The 16,402-nt window shown below is 39.0% G+C and overlaps 1 protein-coding gene across 3 annotated transcripts in view; it reads left to right on the top strand.

Annotated features, from left to right (window-relative positions):
• Positions 1-16,402, top strand: part of USP22 (ubiquitin specific peptidase 22) — a 111,567-nt gene that overhangs the window by 17,228 nt on the left and 77,937 nt on the right. Inside the window, exon 1 of one of the 3 annotated variants that reach the window (XM_080385968.1) lies at positions 3,707-3,783. The exons of the other annotated variants lie outside the window; for them this stretch is intronic. The gene's annotated coding sequence lies outside the window, so the exon portion shown is untranslated. Of the gene's footprint in view, positions 1-3,706; positions 3,784-16,402 lie in introns of those variants that run through there. 3 annotated transcript variants of the gene reach the window in all.

Genomic DNA, 16,402 nt, shown 5'->3' with positions numbered 1-16,402 from the left:
AAAAAAACACCCAACCCCACAACACTGTGCATGTTTATAACCATAGAAACAAAGCAAGAGATCAGAACTGGAAATCTTCATGGGATCTCATGTAATACTTACGCTCTACTCTACGTGAGATTACTGGTGATACACTATTGTAATACTTTCCTCAAGAATCCCCTGGTTTTGCTTCAAGCTCTTAACTGGTTTTTCAAGTGAAGCATGCCAAGGCAGTTATGGTTTTTGCTCAGGTAAAAGACTTATTAATTCACTTCTCCCTCACTCCCGCGTTTTCCCTTGTCTCCCCCATACCAGTGCTATGGCTTGTGCATATGTGTTAGGCTTTCATTTTTTCTGTTTACAGGGGCTTTAAGAGCTAGGACAGCTTTATCCTACTGCTGGGGTGGCCTACACAGCTCTTTGGAGCTGATGAGAGAAAGGTTGAGTCCTCTGTTGTATTTGTAGCCCCCACTGACATGTCTTGAGTGAATGATAGATGGAGGCTGCATCTGTCTGACCATGTGTGTTATGGATGTTGAATTTATTACTGGTACCATTTCTGTGAGTGCAGGAACAGGCGTTTGTTGACAACAAATGGCTAGATGAGTTCTCCGTTCTTATGAGAAATTCAGATTGCACTGTGGTTATTTTTAATCGCAAATACAATTTTATTTTTTTTTTTCGCGATGCCAAGCATGTGCAAACTTCTGTTATTACACTAACTTTGGTAAAGGGTCTGGAGCTTTATTGAGCCGTTAGTATACCAGCTAATACCCTACCCAGCAGGAGGTGTTGCTAAGTCTGTCTTAGTTGTGGGAACAGGGACGAGCTAGATCAATGAAAGAGAATACTGAAAAATATGCCTCATCTGTCAAAGAATATTTGTTAGTATGTTGGGAGCAATAAATAATTAAGAGTTTCTGAAAACTGCTCGTGTTGCTGTAGTGTGGGTAAGAACAAGGAAATAATGATAAATACCCTAGTTCTCTCTTTCCCAGTGAGACAGCAGTTTCAGATCTTCCAAGTCCAAAGCAGCTGTTGTTCCCCCACCCCCCGCTCCCAAATTCCATTGTTAGCTGGGAGAGGAGCAGCATTACACTTATCTGTTTGCTTGAACTGGTTGATTTCAGACCTCGGCTCGCAGCTTTGGGGCAGTGCCTGTGGAGTCCTACCTTTTTGATGATGTTTCCCCGTTGGAATGCAATCCAGTAACTTTTGAGATTGCATCAGGTAGATTCCCCACTTATGGGGTAGCTGTGGATACTAGCAGACTATCCATGTTGACTGTTGACTTGGGGAGAGAACTGAAATCCTGAAGGGAAGGCAGGACGCAAACCCCTGCCATCTGTCCTCTGGCTTGTTCGGGCTTCTCTGCTGTTCAGTCTTCTGCTTATATCCACTTGTTATACATTACCACCTTATAGCACAACGAAAACATTCCATTTCAGTATGGGAATAAGTAAACTGAAAATAAGAAGAGATGGAAGCCCATACAACATCTAATACAAAGTGAGGGAAGGTAGAAGAGTTGGAAGCAAAGTCTCTTGTTTTGGGTGGTGAGATGATGATGGAAGAGAGTGTCATGATATGGACAGCTTGGAACCCCCCTGGTGTAAGCAGTGAGGATCCACCTGGGAAGTAACTCCAGTGACTAGCTACTCCAGCAGCGTAGAACAAGCAAGCCTGCTGTTCGGGTGTAACTATCTCTCTGTATCTCAAAGGTGAAATACAATTCTGGCTTAGATTTTTTTTTTTTTCTGAGTGGGTTTTGGTGGTATGATTTGGTGGATTTGACTGCTGTTGGCCAAGTTTCATTTCCCTGAAGGACGTTACAATGTCAGCAGAAATTACTGTGTGGACTTAACCTCCTCGTTTACGTGAACATGGCTTCTTCATTTGGATGGACCTTCTTGCTTTTTTTTTTTTCTTTTGTTGCCTTTAAATGCTTAAATTCCGTGCAAAGTCAGTGTAGTTACATGTTAAACATAACTGATGACTTTCTCTGTTGGTGCATGTATGTGCTGAAATTCAAATTTAAAACCACTTAAGAGATAATTTTTCTATCAGTCTGAAAACCAAGAACCTGTCACTTTGCTGTAGTAGCGCATAAGCTTTCTTGATTCTACCACCATGCCTTGGTTTTTAGAGAGAATCTTGAAGCAATGTTATGTTGGCTGATGGAAAGTCAGTTGGAAATGATAACTTTTTTTAATTGGAAAACCAGATGAGTATACTCTTAAGTCCCTCAGAAGCACTGCTTATGGTATCTAATGTCTGTTAATAATTTCTTACGAGAAATTATGGAAATACTACTTAATGCACTAATTTTTTACAGTGTTTCTAATTACTCTGATTTTTGAAGTGTAGATTTGTGCCAAGGTACACTGAGGTATATTTAAACAAAATGCAGAGCAATAAAATTCTAATTGTAATTTATGTATGATCAACAAACAAAGCATTCATTTTATTAGTTTTGCTAGCAGTCTCTGTTTGAAGTATGTGGTTGGTTCTTTTTTAAGCTTGTGCTTCATTAAACTTTTTTCACCGTTCTATCTCATCTGTCAGGCAGTGTCTTGCACTGAATTGGTGTTTTGTATTTAGATGTACGTGTATCTGTAGGTAATTATTTTTTTTTAAAAAAAGAAGTTAAAAAATGTATGTAAAGGCTGGCCTTAGTAGTTGCTTTTGGTAAAGCTTTCCCCTTCTCCGTGGTATTGTCTTAACCATAAAAGAAGAAAAATGTCACTTAGGTTGTTCCAGTCAGCCTACATTCAGTTATTAAGTACTGGTACACTGAACAGTTGCTGTTCAGTTGTGTTAGTGTTAAACATACAGTGACTTCATCTATATTGTTCTACTAAAAATGAAAATAATTTTTGTAAACAGTTATGAAATGTATTTCTCATTTTAATCCCAGTGTCTTGTGGAAGACTTCTATTGAACTTTATGTCATATCATAAGAGGCCAGAGCTGTGTGATAAGAAAATGTGTTCTGTTATTTAGAAGCCTGTAAGAACACTTATTTCTTTTTTCGTGATGTTGCTGTTTGGTAGAGCTCAGGGTTGTTGTTTGGTTTTTGGGGTTTTTTTGGCCAATATAAATGTGTTTCCAAGTCCTAAATTTTTAATGTCTCAGTCTGAATTTTGAGGTTTTACTATTCCATGTCTGGCCATGGATTTTCTACTTTAATGAGGGTTAGGGGTTTTTTTTGTATATATATTAAAAAAACTGCACACACATAGTCAATGTTAATTTGCTTAACCTTGGGAAGGAAAAGCAGAGAATGGTAATATGAGATATGTCAAGGTGTGTGGTATCCAATATAGTACAGAATCTGTTTCTTCTCTCCCTTTTTAAGGCTCAGGTTCTCTAATTTAGTGATCGATTAAAGCAGGTTCAAGGTCCGCTGTGTTTTTTCACAGCTAGATCGCAGGCAGAACATTCCCCCGCCCCCCTCCTTACCTTTTTTTGGCAATTTCTTTGGATGTGTATGGCTATTAGTGTTCCTATCACATTTTGTTTGATTAAAAGAGGCAGTTAGTAGTTTTTTCAAAAAGAGGCAGTTAGTAGTTTTTTCAATCATGTACAATAGTAATGGTTACTCTGAATTTCTTCCCCGTTTTCTAAGAGAATGCTTGGCAACAAAAGAGCTGCATAAAACCTTTTGAATAAAGAACTCCTATCTCTTGAAAGAGCTGCTGTTGCTTTTTTTTTTCCTCAGTAGAACCAGAATCTAGCTGCCCAAGGAGAGAATCTTCTTTTGCTGTCAAGATGGAAAGATGAAACTGCTACAAAGAACAGGTGAATGGAGACAGTAGTGTTCTTGTAAATGCATACGCAATTCCTCTGCTCCCTCCCCAAGAGTCTTGTTGGAGAATGATGGGAATAGTAGTCACTGTTGAAAGACTGTCACTACTGTAGAGCACTACTCTACAGTCTATTTCAAAAACATGCTAGGGAAAAAAACCAACCAAAAGAGGTGGGAAATCTTGTTTTTGTAATATCTTACTCAACTTTGCTAAATGTTTGTTATTATGTTGACTGTTACAGGGGAAGTCTGGCCAATATGTAAAATACGAAAGGAGCCACTTTTTTAGTTAACTTGTGACTAAAATGGTATAGCACTTGTTGTAAATTCTCCAACCCCATGTTTTATACTGTATGTGCAGCGCAATGGGTGTGGGGATGGACTTTATTTTGAATATTTATCAAACATAGTGAATCTGTTTTTTTAAGATGTTGTAATGCTTGCAAATCCTGAGTGGTAGTAATCACTTCTCTGAAGAACTGCAGAATGGTTTCTTATCTCTAAATGGACTTCTGGGTATTTCAACCCATTATCTGCTTGTCCAGCAGTCTTGGGTAACTGGAATTCATCTGTATAGGACTGCTTTCTTTTCCTCCTCTTTACCTAGCATGCCCCCACCCAACCCCTCTGCAAAAAAACCAGGATTTCACTTACGTCTTTTGTTTACATATTGACCTACCAGTTTGAACTTCTGATGTTCGAAGAGCTACACCTTAGGGAGAAGTGTTGAGCTAGTCCAGGAATGATTTTTCTATGAACTATAAAAGCCCTTCTGTTTCAGATGACCACCTTACATTCTAAACCAAGTAACAGAACAACTTGTTTGCACAGTGGTTTGTGAGACTTTACAGCTACTACCTTTTTTCTGATAATGCTTTTTTGGGTTTGGGGTTTTTTGTTTGTTTTGGGGTTTTCTGTTTGTTGTTGTGGGTTTTTTTAGTGAATTTATAAGATCTGCTGATACAGCTTTGTGTCTAGTTTTCAATTCAATCTTACTAAAATCTCATACTGCAGGCAGTTCTACATTGGAACACAGGATAGTTACACCAGTGTTGGTGTAACTAACTCCACACATGCACAAGCCCCATATTTTAGAATTATCATCAAGATGGCAGTAATCTTTTTCCAAGTACATGAATGTTGGAGCCTTCTTTTTCCATCTGTTTTGGAACATTATTTCAAATCTGAAGCTGTACTTGAAGGACGCTTGGATATTGCTTTCCTGTCCTGTTTTCAGACTCTAGCAGGTATTTCCTTCTCAGCTCTGAGTAAGCTCTGCTGTCCTTGAGCAAGTGTCCTGAGGAACATCAGGCTCCACTTCACCATTAGACAGGCTATGGGAGTTCAGCTGGTGAACAGGAGGCTGCCTGTTCTTGTTGCTCATTTAAATCGTGGCAACCGCGTTCAAGTGAGATTCCACTGAACAGAATTAAGAGATCACTGGCTGTGGCCTGGTCTGGTGTTGTAGATGCCAGCAACATCCAACCTCTGTTTGGATGATCAGAGAAGATGATTTGATTTTGTCACAACTGCTATCTGCAAATAGCTCAGTCATGTTTGCCATAGGAGTTAAAAAGCAATTTGTTCCACCAGTCCATGTTCCAATATTCAGTTGTGTCTTTTTTTCAACTGGGAGTCTTCAGATCACTGATTTTTGCTTTCTAAATAGGGTATTTAAATACGCTGTTATTATAGCTATACAACTGAAGTTCTTTCCTGTGTTCTGCTTTACACGAAAATGTGTGTGTACCCAAGTACCCTTAAACTCTTACGATAAGATAAACTGTAAACTATATCTGAGTAATTTTATCTGAAAGCAGCCTGCAGCTTTACTGTACAGATGCTCTTTCGGTAAATGAAACGCTACTTATCTTAATTATTAGTGTTAATGGCGTGCTGTGGGCCCATTATTTGCTAATGTCAGGTAGAATGTAAGTTACGTCTTTTTATGCTTGACAAATGTGACAGTAACCGTAATTCTGACTATCTTGTCTGAATGGATCAATGGCATGTGCGTGAGTGGTTGCTGGCAATCACCTCTAATGCCAAAGCAGGCTGTCTTCTCTTCTTTCAAGCATCTTCTGCAGGCACTGTTATTACTAAAATGCCACATGCTACTAATTTGTCAGGTGCATGTGCTCCAGAGCACGCTCTAACTGATGAACGTCTTGTAGTTTCTCCTTGTGCATTCATCTCTTTTTAAAGGTCTCTCTGCTCTTAACAGAAACTGGTGTGTTTCTGTCCAAGAGTGTGATGCTAACTACTGAATGTCTGTGGCATTAATATAAGTAGACATAAATAGAGCAAGGCCTCTACAAAAACATGTATTTTCCCATCATACAAACTATACCTGTGTTCAGATACTATTTTTGAATGGAAAATTTGCAATGGCTTCCTGGACCTCTGTACTCGGTGTTACGAGTACATAAAGTCCATTCTGAAGCCATCTTTACAGGAAATTGAGATTCAGATTCTCTTTTCTTTTGTCCAGGTAAAGTGGTTACACTTTTTTAGTGCGTGTGTATCTATGTACATAAAATATATTTTCATTTACCAGGGAGGATTCATCTATATGGGATAGTTCTTCTCAAAATGCAAAGTATCCCAAGAGTCAGTGAAAGAAAAGGGAGATGTGAATGAAGCTGGCTGAAAGTTTTGGTCTTATTTGTAATATTCCTGTTTTGCAAGGTACGGAGAGGAAATAGATGTATGTATTTTTTTTCTTGAAACAAAAACTGAGCTAGTTTACAGAATTTGAAGAGATACGTACAAATAGTTATTCCTGCTTGCTAGTTATCACGGATGATGTTTGGAGGGTTACTGTCTTTGTTTTCATGAAATAATAGTTTAAAGTTTGGAGGAAAAACTGTACGTCTTAATTAAAACTGAAGATGAATCTTTACAAGAGTGGTGAAATTAACTTTTAGCTGCATTAAATGTCTGTGTGTTTAAATGTTCTAATAGTTGCACGCTGCACAGAATAGCATTTATATATAATTCATGTTTCTTGTACCAAGTGCTGAAGGAGTCACCTGCAATAGTGATACCTAAGAAGTTGTCACGTTCACTACAGTTCTGTTTTCCTCCTTTCTTCCCAGCATTCCCAACCCATCCACTATGTGGATTTTTTTCTCCTGTCTTTTTTTAGTGTCTTCTTTTGGCTTTTCTCTAGCAAAACTATAGTGAAGAGTTTGCTGTGCAAAAGCACTTGTTCAAAGGGTCATGTGGAATATGAATATATTTGATAAATCTTTTCTTCATTTTTCTTAGGAGATAAGTTTTACCTGGGATTGGTGAACTGGGGAGTCCTAATGCAGATCTTGGGCTAAACACATGTAGGTAGTACTGTTCCCCTATTTCCCTCATCAGTTACCACTGCCATCACTTGATTATCAGAAATGGGAAATCAGTCAGGAAATCCTGCTCTGATTAAGTCTTTTGGCACTTTAATTCCAAAAATTATTTTATTACTGAGAAAGAAATGCCTGGGCATGGAGATTCACAGTACTGATGAAAAACACTTGAACTTGCCTGCAAACCTTCAGAAAATTTCCCCCTCTTAGAGAACCTTTTCTCTGCGTTCTTAATTTCTGTGTGATTAATCAAAGAATAATTGGAGTAATTTATTAACTTTGACAGTCAAATTGTCTTCTACATCAAGGTACTGTTCTTCTAGCTCTGGCAGTGGGCAAAATTAAATCTTTAATAGAAATCTTAGTCTTCACCAAAAAAAGAAGTGGAAAATAGTATGTATTATGTAGCATGTTACTTTTTCTTGCTTTCAGGGCACAGAGGTAACGGCTAGTAGAGCATCTGAAAGGTGAGAGTGTTGTGTGTGGATACTTCCACTGATCTGATGTGTATAATGGTAGTAGTTGAAACTGCTGAAGGTGAATCCATTTGCATTTCTTTTCAAAATCAGGTCTTTGTCTGTCGCTGAGACTTATGCGCGTTTTTTGTTTTGGATATAGTTTCAAGATGTTCTTTGGCACCTTTAACTGTTTTTCTTTGTCTTGTAACTTGTTTTATAGTATGTAAAGAGTGTTCTGTTGTGAGACTGTGAAGCAACCTGCATATTATGAGTTCTGAAGTACTGTCAAAAAGATGCGTTGTGGAATGAAACAATGGCATTGTGTCGAAAGCGTTCTGTCTTGATGGCTCTGCTCTGCAGAACTCTGAATGATTTCAAGAACTGGAATAGTTTTAGGATTTTAAGTTGTCTACCTCAGCTCTTCAATTATTTAAGTAAAAGCTGTGCTGTTTTCAAAAGGTCACTAACAACGGTTTGGAGCTAGCTACAAGAAATGGTTCTCAGAACTCCCCAATTGCTTTGTAAGATAGTGTTGAATTGTTACAGTTTTTGGTTTGTTTGTGTGTTTTTGGTTTTTGAACTTTCCACACTCTTCTGAAGGTACTTAGAAGGGTGCTCAGTATTTACTGTATTTGGTAGTGTGAAGGTGGATGGGTTTTTATCTCACCAGGATTGGATAGCACTTTGGCTGCAATGTCATCTTCCTTTTCCATCCTTCATATTTTAATAGAAGCATTAGAATTTTATGAAACTTAATTAATTCAGAAGGAAACTGGTGTTTACACAGGCAGATTATGTAATGCTTACAGCTGTAGGTGTGCTTTCATGCTTCGTATCACGGAAGGAGGGGGGATGTTTTAGGTCCTGAAAGCAATGTTATCTGCACTTAATTGTATTTTCACCCTTTCTCCTACAGCCCTTCCAACATCTTCGTCTGGAAGAGCAGAGGGTAGGTGAAGCTCTTCTAGAGACAGGCTTTTCTTTAAAACACAGCTAGTAAAATGGCAGAGGTGGAAGTACCTGGGTTTTGTTTTATTTTTTCCTTGAAAGTGCAAAGGAAAATAGGAAGAATCTGTTATTGATACTATGAAATAGGCCTTCGCTGTAGCCAACAGCCTGGGAATTTTTTTGCTTGCTTTTCTTATCCCTGTATTGCGAAAGTTTACTGTCCTGATGGGATTTCTTTTTGGAATGCAGAGGTGTGTTCTAGCTAAAAGCATGTGCTTTGCCTAATAAGCCTTCCTGTCCGTTGAGCCCAGCTGGCTGCTGCAGTCTGTATGTGTTTTAACTAATTTTTATGTCCATGCTTTAAATTTTTGCATTAAATGACAAAACAAGCACAATGTTCGTAAATGAAACTGAGCGCTGTAATCTAATTTTTGTTCTCAGTGTGCAGCATTATTTAGTCAAACAGCCTACTAAAAAGGAAGATGTGGAAATCAGCACCATTTACATGCCGCCAGTGTTAAGTCATCAGCCTTTGTTGGAGGGAATGTTGGTAACTGAGTTAAGGGCTTAGCATTTCCTTTTGTAAATACAAAAGTCAAGCGAAGAGAACACGGTCTGGCGGGTCAGCACAAAATGTTCTTGTCAAATTTTCCTATCTTTTGCTGTAGGAGATTATGCACACCATCAATGTGTAGCACTTAGTTGGAGTCTAAGGATGGGTTAATTCTCAGGTTTGCTGCAGTCTTGCAGCCAGGTCTCAAGCTGGTAAAACTTCCAAGTACTCAGACTCTGAAATTCAGCCACGTGTCTTTCCAGTTTGGTCCAAATTATGAATGAATAGGATAAATGTTAGAAGATGAAGCATGGCATAGAAATTCTGTTTCAAAGTAGTCATGAATCACTATTTGCAAGTCCACAACAGTGACACTGGAATTGCTGCAGCAAGATTATTCTTCATGTATTTGTGGAAATTAAATGGTTTTGTTCTTATGCCCCCTCTTCTTCTTGTCTCTCAGTTCTTGTAGCTGTGAGTGATGGGAGATGTTTTCTTTTTAGGAAAAGACTTGCCAGTGGGAAAAGGGATACTTCTTTATATCTTCTGTGATCACTCACGGATTTTGAGACTGCTGGATTTTATGTCCTTAGCTGTAGACAAAGGCAGACTTACCTGTAGTAGATGCATTACTGTAAAGTGGGCTTCAGTCTTGAGATCTACGGAGCCTTAGTTACAAGGCTAGTGCTGCGTCACCTTGAGTGCTCTGCTAGGTAGTGCTGCTCCTCTGCTTCTGCCTGTGGCCCTGGGGGTGACAGCAGCAGCTGGGTTCTGGTACAAGTTCCCCTTGCCTCCCTGGGCTCTTTCGCTGCCGGTTGGGCTGTGTGCCCTTGTTCCTTTTTCTCTCCTCCAGACCCACAATGCCTGGCTCTGGTTTGCAGCTGCAGTTGCTTCTGTGGTTTTATGGCTGAATGTGAAGATGTTGTGGGTAGTACCAGTCAAATATACAAAGCTCTGGCCACTTTCTGCTCTGCTGTCAGGTGCCAGAGGAGTTTTTTCTTTAATAAGATGCAGCAGTTGCTTGGAAGTTAAATAAAAAACAAACAACACCCAACCCCACAACAACAATAATAAAAAACAACAAAAATACCTGTCTGTAACTGTGTTTGGATCTCTACAGCGGTAAGCACAGACTTTAGTGAACTCCTGTAGTTTAAAGCTGCTACAAGTAGAACCTTGTCCCTTTGCTGTGAGCGTGCGGCGCCTGACCTGCACACACGTGCTCTCCTGTTCTCATGTTCAGTGCAGGCAAGAGTCTGAGCTGGGTTGAGATGAAGATTTGAATCCATTTGATGGTTCTCCATGTTGCTCCTCAAAAAATTGCATTGCAGTGAGGCTCTATAGACTTTTTTTTTTACACAAATGTCAGTGAACAGATTTAGGGCCTGGATGTCAGCTCCCTTCACTTACAGGTTTCCCGTATGTTTATTAAACTGTGACTGATGAGATTCAAAGTAAATTTCCTGAAGTCAAAACTACTGATGATGATGCATCAAAAAAATACAAATAATGTAATTACACTATTAAAAAAGGGCAAACCTAAGACTGACTTAAAAAAAAAACCAACCCAACCAACCACCTTTTTTTTTCTAATAGTACTCCTTTTAGTAACATGGAGAACTGATTATTAAAAATATCAGGATGGATTTCTCTACACTTGATTGAAAAATTTCAATTCAGAAATTTGTCTCCTTAGTTCTTCTGAACTAAGCAATGTCACTAATACAGGAAATGTAATGTGTTAATTGTTTACAGGCATCTCTGAGAAGGGAATATATGGATTTTTACTTAATGCTATTATTCGGTACATATAAAAACCCAACAAAATATTGTTGAGTGGCTGGATGTTGCTGGAAAAAAATCAACATGTGAGAAGATCTCTTCAGCTGTAGTCAACAAACTGAAAAGAGAAGAGAAACAAGGATTTTTCCTGCAAGGTTGTCATCCTACGTTTCTCAGGTGAAGGTTTCAGCATTATAACTGAAACTTTGTTGGGAGAGGAAAAAAAAAAGTGTTTTTAACAGTCCTGATAAGTGATGGAAATTCAGAAAGCGCTTCACAGCCACTATGACCTTTACAGTATTAAATCTGTCCAAGGATAGTTATCCCAGCTTCTCAGTAGCACTTGGAAACCATCGAGAGCTAGTGTCCTTGGGTTTTTGAGTTTACTGCCAGTGTATGTTTGAAGTTCTATAGTATGGGAGCAACAGAAATTTCAACACAAAATACAAAGATTGTATATTATACTAGAGGTTCAGTTTAAATACAGCTAGGTAAGGTTAGATACTTCAAATGTAACAAACTTACGCTCTTTTCTGTCATAATGGAAGGTTGGTTTTGAGGTAATTAATTGGTAGTATCTTGGAAGGCAGGTGGAAAGGAGCAGACAGCTGAAACTGTAGTGTAGTATTTCAACAAAAAAGGCAAGTATTTGTTACGGCAGCATTTTTTTTTTCTTAAAGTGGACAAGATGCTCAAAACTCAGGTCCAAAAACCACGTCTTACTAGTGAAGTACCAAATTGAATGTGTTGTGTTGTGGTTTTATGTTGGTTTTGGGTGGTGGTGGGTGTTGTTACTTTCTGGGGTGGAGGGGAGGATTTTTTGATTGCTTCTGCAATCACCTAGAGGAATCAAAATTTCTCTACTTGGAAACCACACCTTCCCCAAGCCCCCCTGAACAACAGGAGTTAGCATTTCATGTTCCCTGATCTTGAGGAGCAGTAGTAATGTAACTGGACCCCTCTTCCCAGCTCATTCCTTTGAGAGGCAGGTAAAATGAACTTAACTTTGCAAAACAAGTTAATGTTCTGAATGCAGTGTGAAGCGTTAAAACATAGTATTTTGCTGTAAGTTGTACGTAAAAAGACAGAGCAGCTCTTTGCTAAGAAACTGTCACCCACCTTCCTACACATATTGTGATTAATGATTATTCTGTGGGACCACAGCAGTTTGCTAACTCTTTGAATGGACGAAGGAATAAAATTGTCATGGGAATGCTTATTTCCCAGTTTGTTAGTTTGTTTTTTTCTGAAGAGTCATTCATGTTAACAGTTTTTAGTGTGAGAAATCCAAACTCCTTTCCTCTTCCAAAAGGTGTTTTGTGTTCATATTGCTTTAATAAGTTTTTCTAAGATGACTTCATGTCTGTAGAGTTCAGAATATCTGTCTAAATCTTAAATGTTCTGAAGAGGGGACTGCAGTTCTGACAGTCTGTCTTGTCTCTGTAACTTCAGGTTTGCAAATCTGCATGGAAACTTTATAGTGAGTAAAAGACCTTTTAATTTGCTCTAGTAAAATGGATTATTAATTTGTTTTGTACTGAGCTATGAGGAAATAGTAAGCTTCAGCTTACTAGATATCAAAGCGTGTTCTAAGCATATTGAGAGTTTGCTTTCATTCTGTGGATGTTCCTAGGTAGTAATGTGCTAGTGGGCTTAGAGTATTCCTGTACACACATAGCTGGGTGAACGTAAATTTGTCCTCAGATGCCAATGTTGTAAGTGGAACTAGACAAGCGAAATCTGTAGGTTGTTCATTATAGTTTGACTTCGTGCTTCCTACCAGTACAAGCGCTGTGGTTTGAGACCCTGTGAATGTTCTGTCTTACTTTCTCCAGAAGACTTGCCATGTAATTTTAGGGAACGCACCTGTTCTCTGGTGGTGACTATTCGGTCTGTATGGGTTAATCGTCTTTTCTGCGTCAGCACGTTTTTCTGGCATGTTTTTAAGGGAGGAATGTGGTTCTTGGGAATGGTTTGTGGTGTTTTGGCCAAATCTGTCTTTGGAAGGGGAATCAGCAATGTTCTGTATGGCTCTTGTAAAACCAAAAGGGAAGTTTATTTTATTGTTTTGTAAAGTTTTTTTCTTGTAGGCACTGTGAGGGGACTAGAACTTGTCTTCAGCTCCTGTTAGACAAAGAAGAGGTTTTACTTTTATGGCAAGAAGAGAGTTTGGCTTGTGTTCCCTATTTGCTTGTCATATGTATCATCATTGAAACCCACATTGTCAGAGAAGTTGTAAGCAATGGGGTTAGTTTCTGTACTACCAGTTGGCTTGCTCTGCTACAGTAAATACAGAAATGTCATGTATAATAACCCTTAAAGTCTTTGACAGGATGGTGCATAACTCGTAGGAAGCTCTTAAAAGCAGAGATGTTTTTTACCAGACGAATGCTTTTTGGTTAGGCTCAACAATGGATCTACCCTGTTTAGTGCAGCTTTGTTTGTGGGTTTGTTTTTCTTTTTAAATAAAACAAATAGTTGCTAATAGATGTACACTGTCACACTATTGCTGCTCATTTTCTACTAGTCTCGTTTTTTGCTGAGAGTATTTGTCCCGTAAATAAGTCATGCCCATAAATAAGTCGTGCCACAGAGAATCTGTGCTGTAGCATCATCCCATCCATCTTTCCTACTAGCAGAATTGCTTTGACTTTGATGTGGGCTAATTAAGTTCACATATTTTTATGGACATCCTAGAGTAGTTAAAGGACAGCTGAAATATCTGTGCTTTTCTAAATGAGGCTGGAGGACCAGTTAGGACTTTGATCCTATGTATCCTGAAGTTCCTTTTTTCTTTCCTTTCTGAAAGGATGCCGTCTAGAGTATTTCCATCAAAGCAGTATGGCAGACTTCCCAAGAACATACTTGTTTTCATATGAAGAATCTGATTTCTCAGTTTTATGCAGGGCAAAATACAGTCTCTGCAGCATGGGCAGGGTTTAATAAGACTCTGCACAGCATCAGACAGGTTTGTCTGTTTTGCTCGCTCCTTGAATTGCTTCCCAAGTCACATGCTCACAGATTAGATCAATACATTACCTAACAGGACGTTTGAAAACATTTCCACGATTTGCTGACATGGGGGAATGGTGAGGTAAAGTAATAGATTTTGCACTGGATCTTAGAATACACTACTGCGGTATTGGCAAGCCTGTTGTTCACATGTGAAATTTGCTACTGCAGTGGTGCATTGCAGGAAATAGATAAAAATCAACACACAGAACATAGCCACGCATCTTACCTATTCAGGGAAAGAGACGTGCTTTTGAACCTTCAGCAGCTTACGTGTTTTCACAAGGCAAATACAGTTTCCACTTTTAAAGTAATCTTCCTATAGAAGGACATGGGATTTAATTTGAACAAGATCCATTATTTAAATGGTTTAAAAACACAAAAGGCTCTTAAATGCATCTTTTATAGAGTACTTGAGAAATCATTTAGATTTGTAAATGCTAGTGGTGGGGATGCACACCTACCAAAGGAGAAGCAAATAAGCAATTTCTGCATAGTTATTTGAATTCCAGGGAATTGCTTTGTTCTTGTTGAAAGGCAGCTTTTTACTACTGTGACTGTATATGGGAAAACCAAAATTACAGCTTCAGAGCATCCTCCTGTTTTCTCCTCTAGCTTGTGCTGTCTGGCTTTCAACTTGTGCAACTTTTTTTTTTTTTTTTCCTCCCAAGTTTCATTACAGCCTTGTACCTCCTGTGGAATTTCATACTAAACAAAAATCAGAAAAAAGTAGGTTTTTAAAATAAATAAAATTTTTAAAAATCTGATTTAATGTCTAGCTCTTGGTGTGATGTATGATCCAGAGTATGGAAAGCAGGAAAAAAATCTGTATGTAGAGGTTAAATGCTACCTAGTCAGGTCTGTTTCACCTCCAAATAAAATTGTTAATTTCATCAAAGTTCTCCAGTTTTAATTGGCTTGTGCTGCTCTTGAGAAGAGCCCTTGAACAAAAGCTGTGGGTTTTGGAGCTTGGATAGACTTTATCTCCAGCATTGTTCTTATTTAAGAAGATGCCTTTGTTGCAGAGTTGATTCAGAAAAACGCGTTGTGTTGTTGTGTCTCTTCCAACTATTGCCCATCCATATGATCCCTTACCTCAAGTGTGTTGGAGTTCCCTTCAGGGTACTCCAAGCCTAAGATAGTGCAGATTGTCAAGGGAAGTAACTCTCCAGCAGCATAGCCGGCTAATTGTTTTAGAGTGGGAAGGTGGGATTGCTGCACAGACAGCTGCAGTTGCTCTAAATGTGTGTCACTGCCCCTCATTTGGAGGTGTTTCCACCTACACAGCCAGTGGAACAAATCATGCTGATGAGGACTATTCACGTTAAGTCACCTTAGTTCAGAAAAATGCAGAACAGTTTAAATCAGACCCTTCCAGTAAGAGGGGGACGAAGAAGACTAGCGTACTGATGTTTTCCATCTTTGTTTAGTGCAGAGCCTCACTGGAGTTTTGATCTTACTGAATGAAAGACAATGTTAAAACCAATGTGTTATTCTTGGGGGGGGGGGGGGGGGGGGGGGGGGAAATGACTTGAAGTAGTTCACTTGGGAATGGGAAAGGTCACTTTAGGATAGGGTGAGCCTAGTGTATAACGGCATATAATGTCAGCAACTGCTAGATCAAGTTCAGTAGATGAGAACTGAACTACCTGTCCTCAAGAGGTCTGGTTCTTTCTGGAAGAAGGGCTCTTCGGAAGGCTTTTCTGGCCCCACAGATCAGTCTTTGTATGTATCAGCCTATTATTTCTGGATAGGGAAGTGAGGGAGAGGAGGTTGTCTCTCCTGAAATAACTAGGTGATTTTCCTGACCCGCCCCCCTCTTCCCCACCCCCACCCCCCCCCCCACCCCCCCCACCCCGCTCTCTTCCCCTTTACTGGTCTCTGCAGCTGTAGTACATTTGGACACAGTGGTAAATGGTCTTTAATGCTATTCTCTAAATTGAATGCACTCAAGAATTCAGAAAAGCATGTGGAGTCATAAAAAAACCTACTATATAACCTGACACTCAATATGTATGGAAGCATTTCTAAAGCTTTTTATGTGGAACCTGTTTGCAGTATTTATTTATTTTTTTTAATGGACTCAAAGCTATTTCAAACTTGATGCTTTCAGTTCATATCAGTGAGTCTCCTTATTTTATACAGCACCTTTTTCCTACTGCTGTTTGGTGAAAAGTTACCCTTGTTTTCCTTAATAGTGATAGGGAGTGAGCCCCTGGCAGTTCAGGGCTGGAACTACTAATGTAACTACTCCCTGTGCTCTAGAACTGCTTGGTAATATCCTATTTTTTTTATTTAATTACCTATTTGGTAATATACCTATTTTTGGTACAGTTTAGAGAAGCAAAGTGGATCCTTTGGCTATTGATTCAGAAGTCAGTGGATGCTGGGATATTACCTGCTTTGTTGAAGTTTCTGGGATAACATAATCCACGTTTTTCATCCTTCAGCAGAATGGATAGTGTTATTTCAAAAGATGCTTGTGGTCCTTTCAAGCTTATTCTGA

The sequence above is a fragment of the Falco punctatus genome (genome assembly GCF_963210335.1).
Source record: "Falco punctatus genome assembly, chromosome: 4".
NCBI classification, from domain to species: domain Eukaryota; kingdom Metazoa; phylum Chordata; class Aves; order Falconiformes; family Falconidae; genus Falco; species Falco punctatus.
This window is presented reverse-complemented; position numbering and strand designations above follow the sequence as displayed.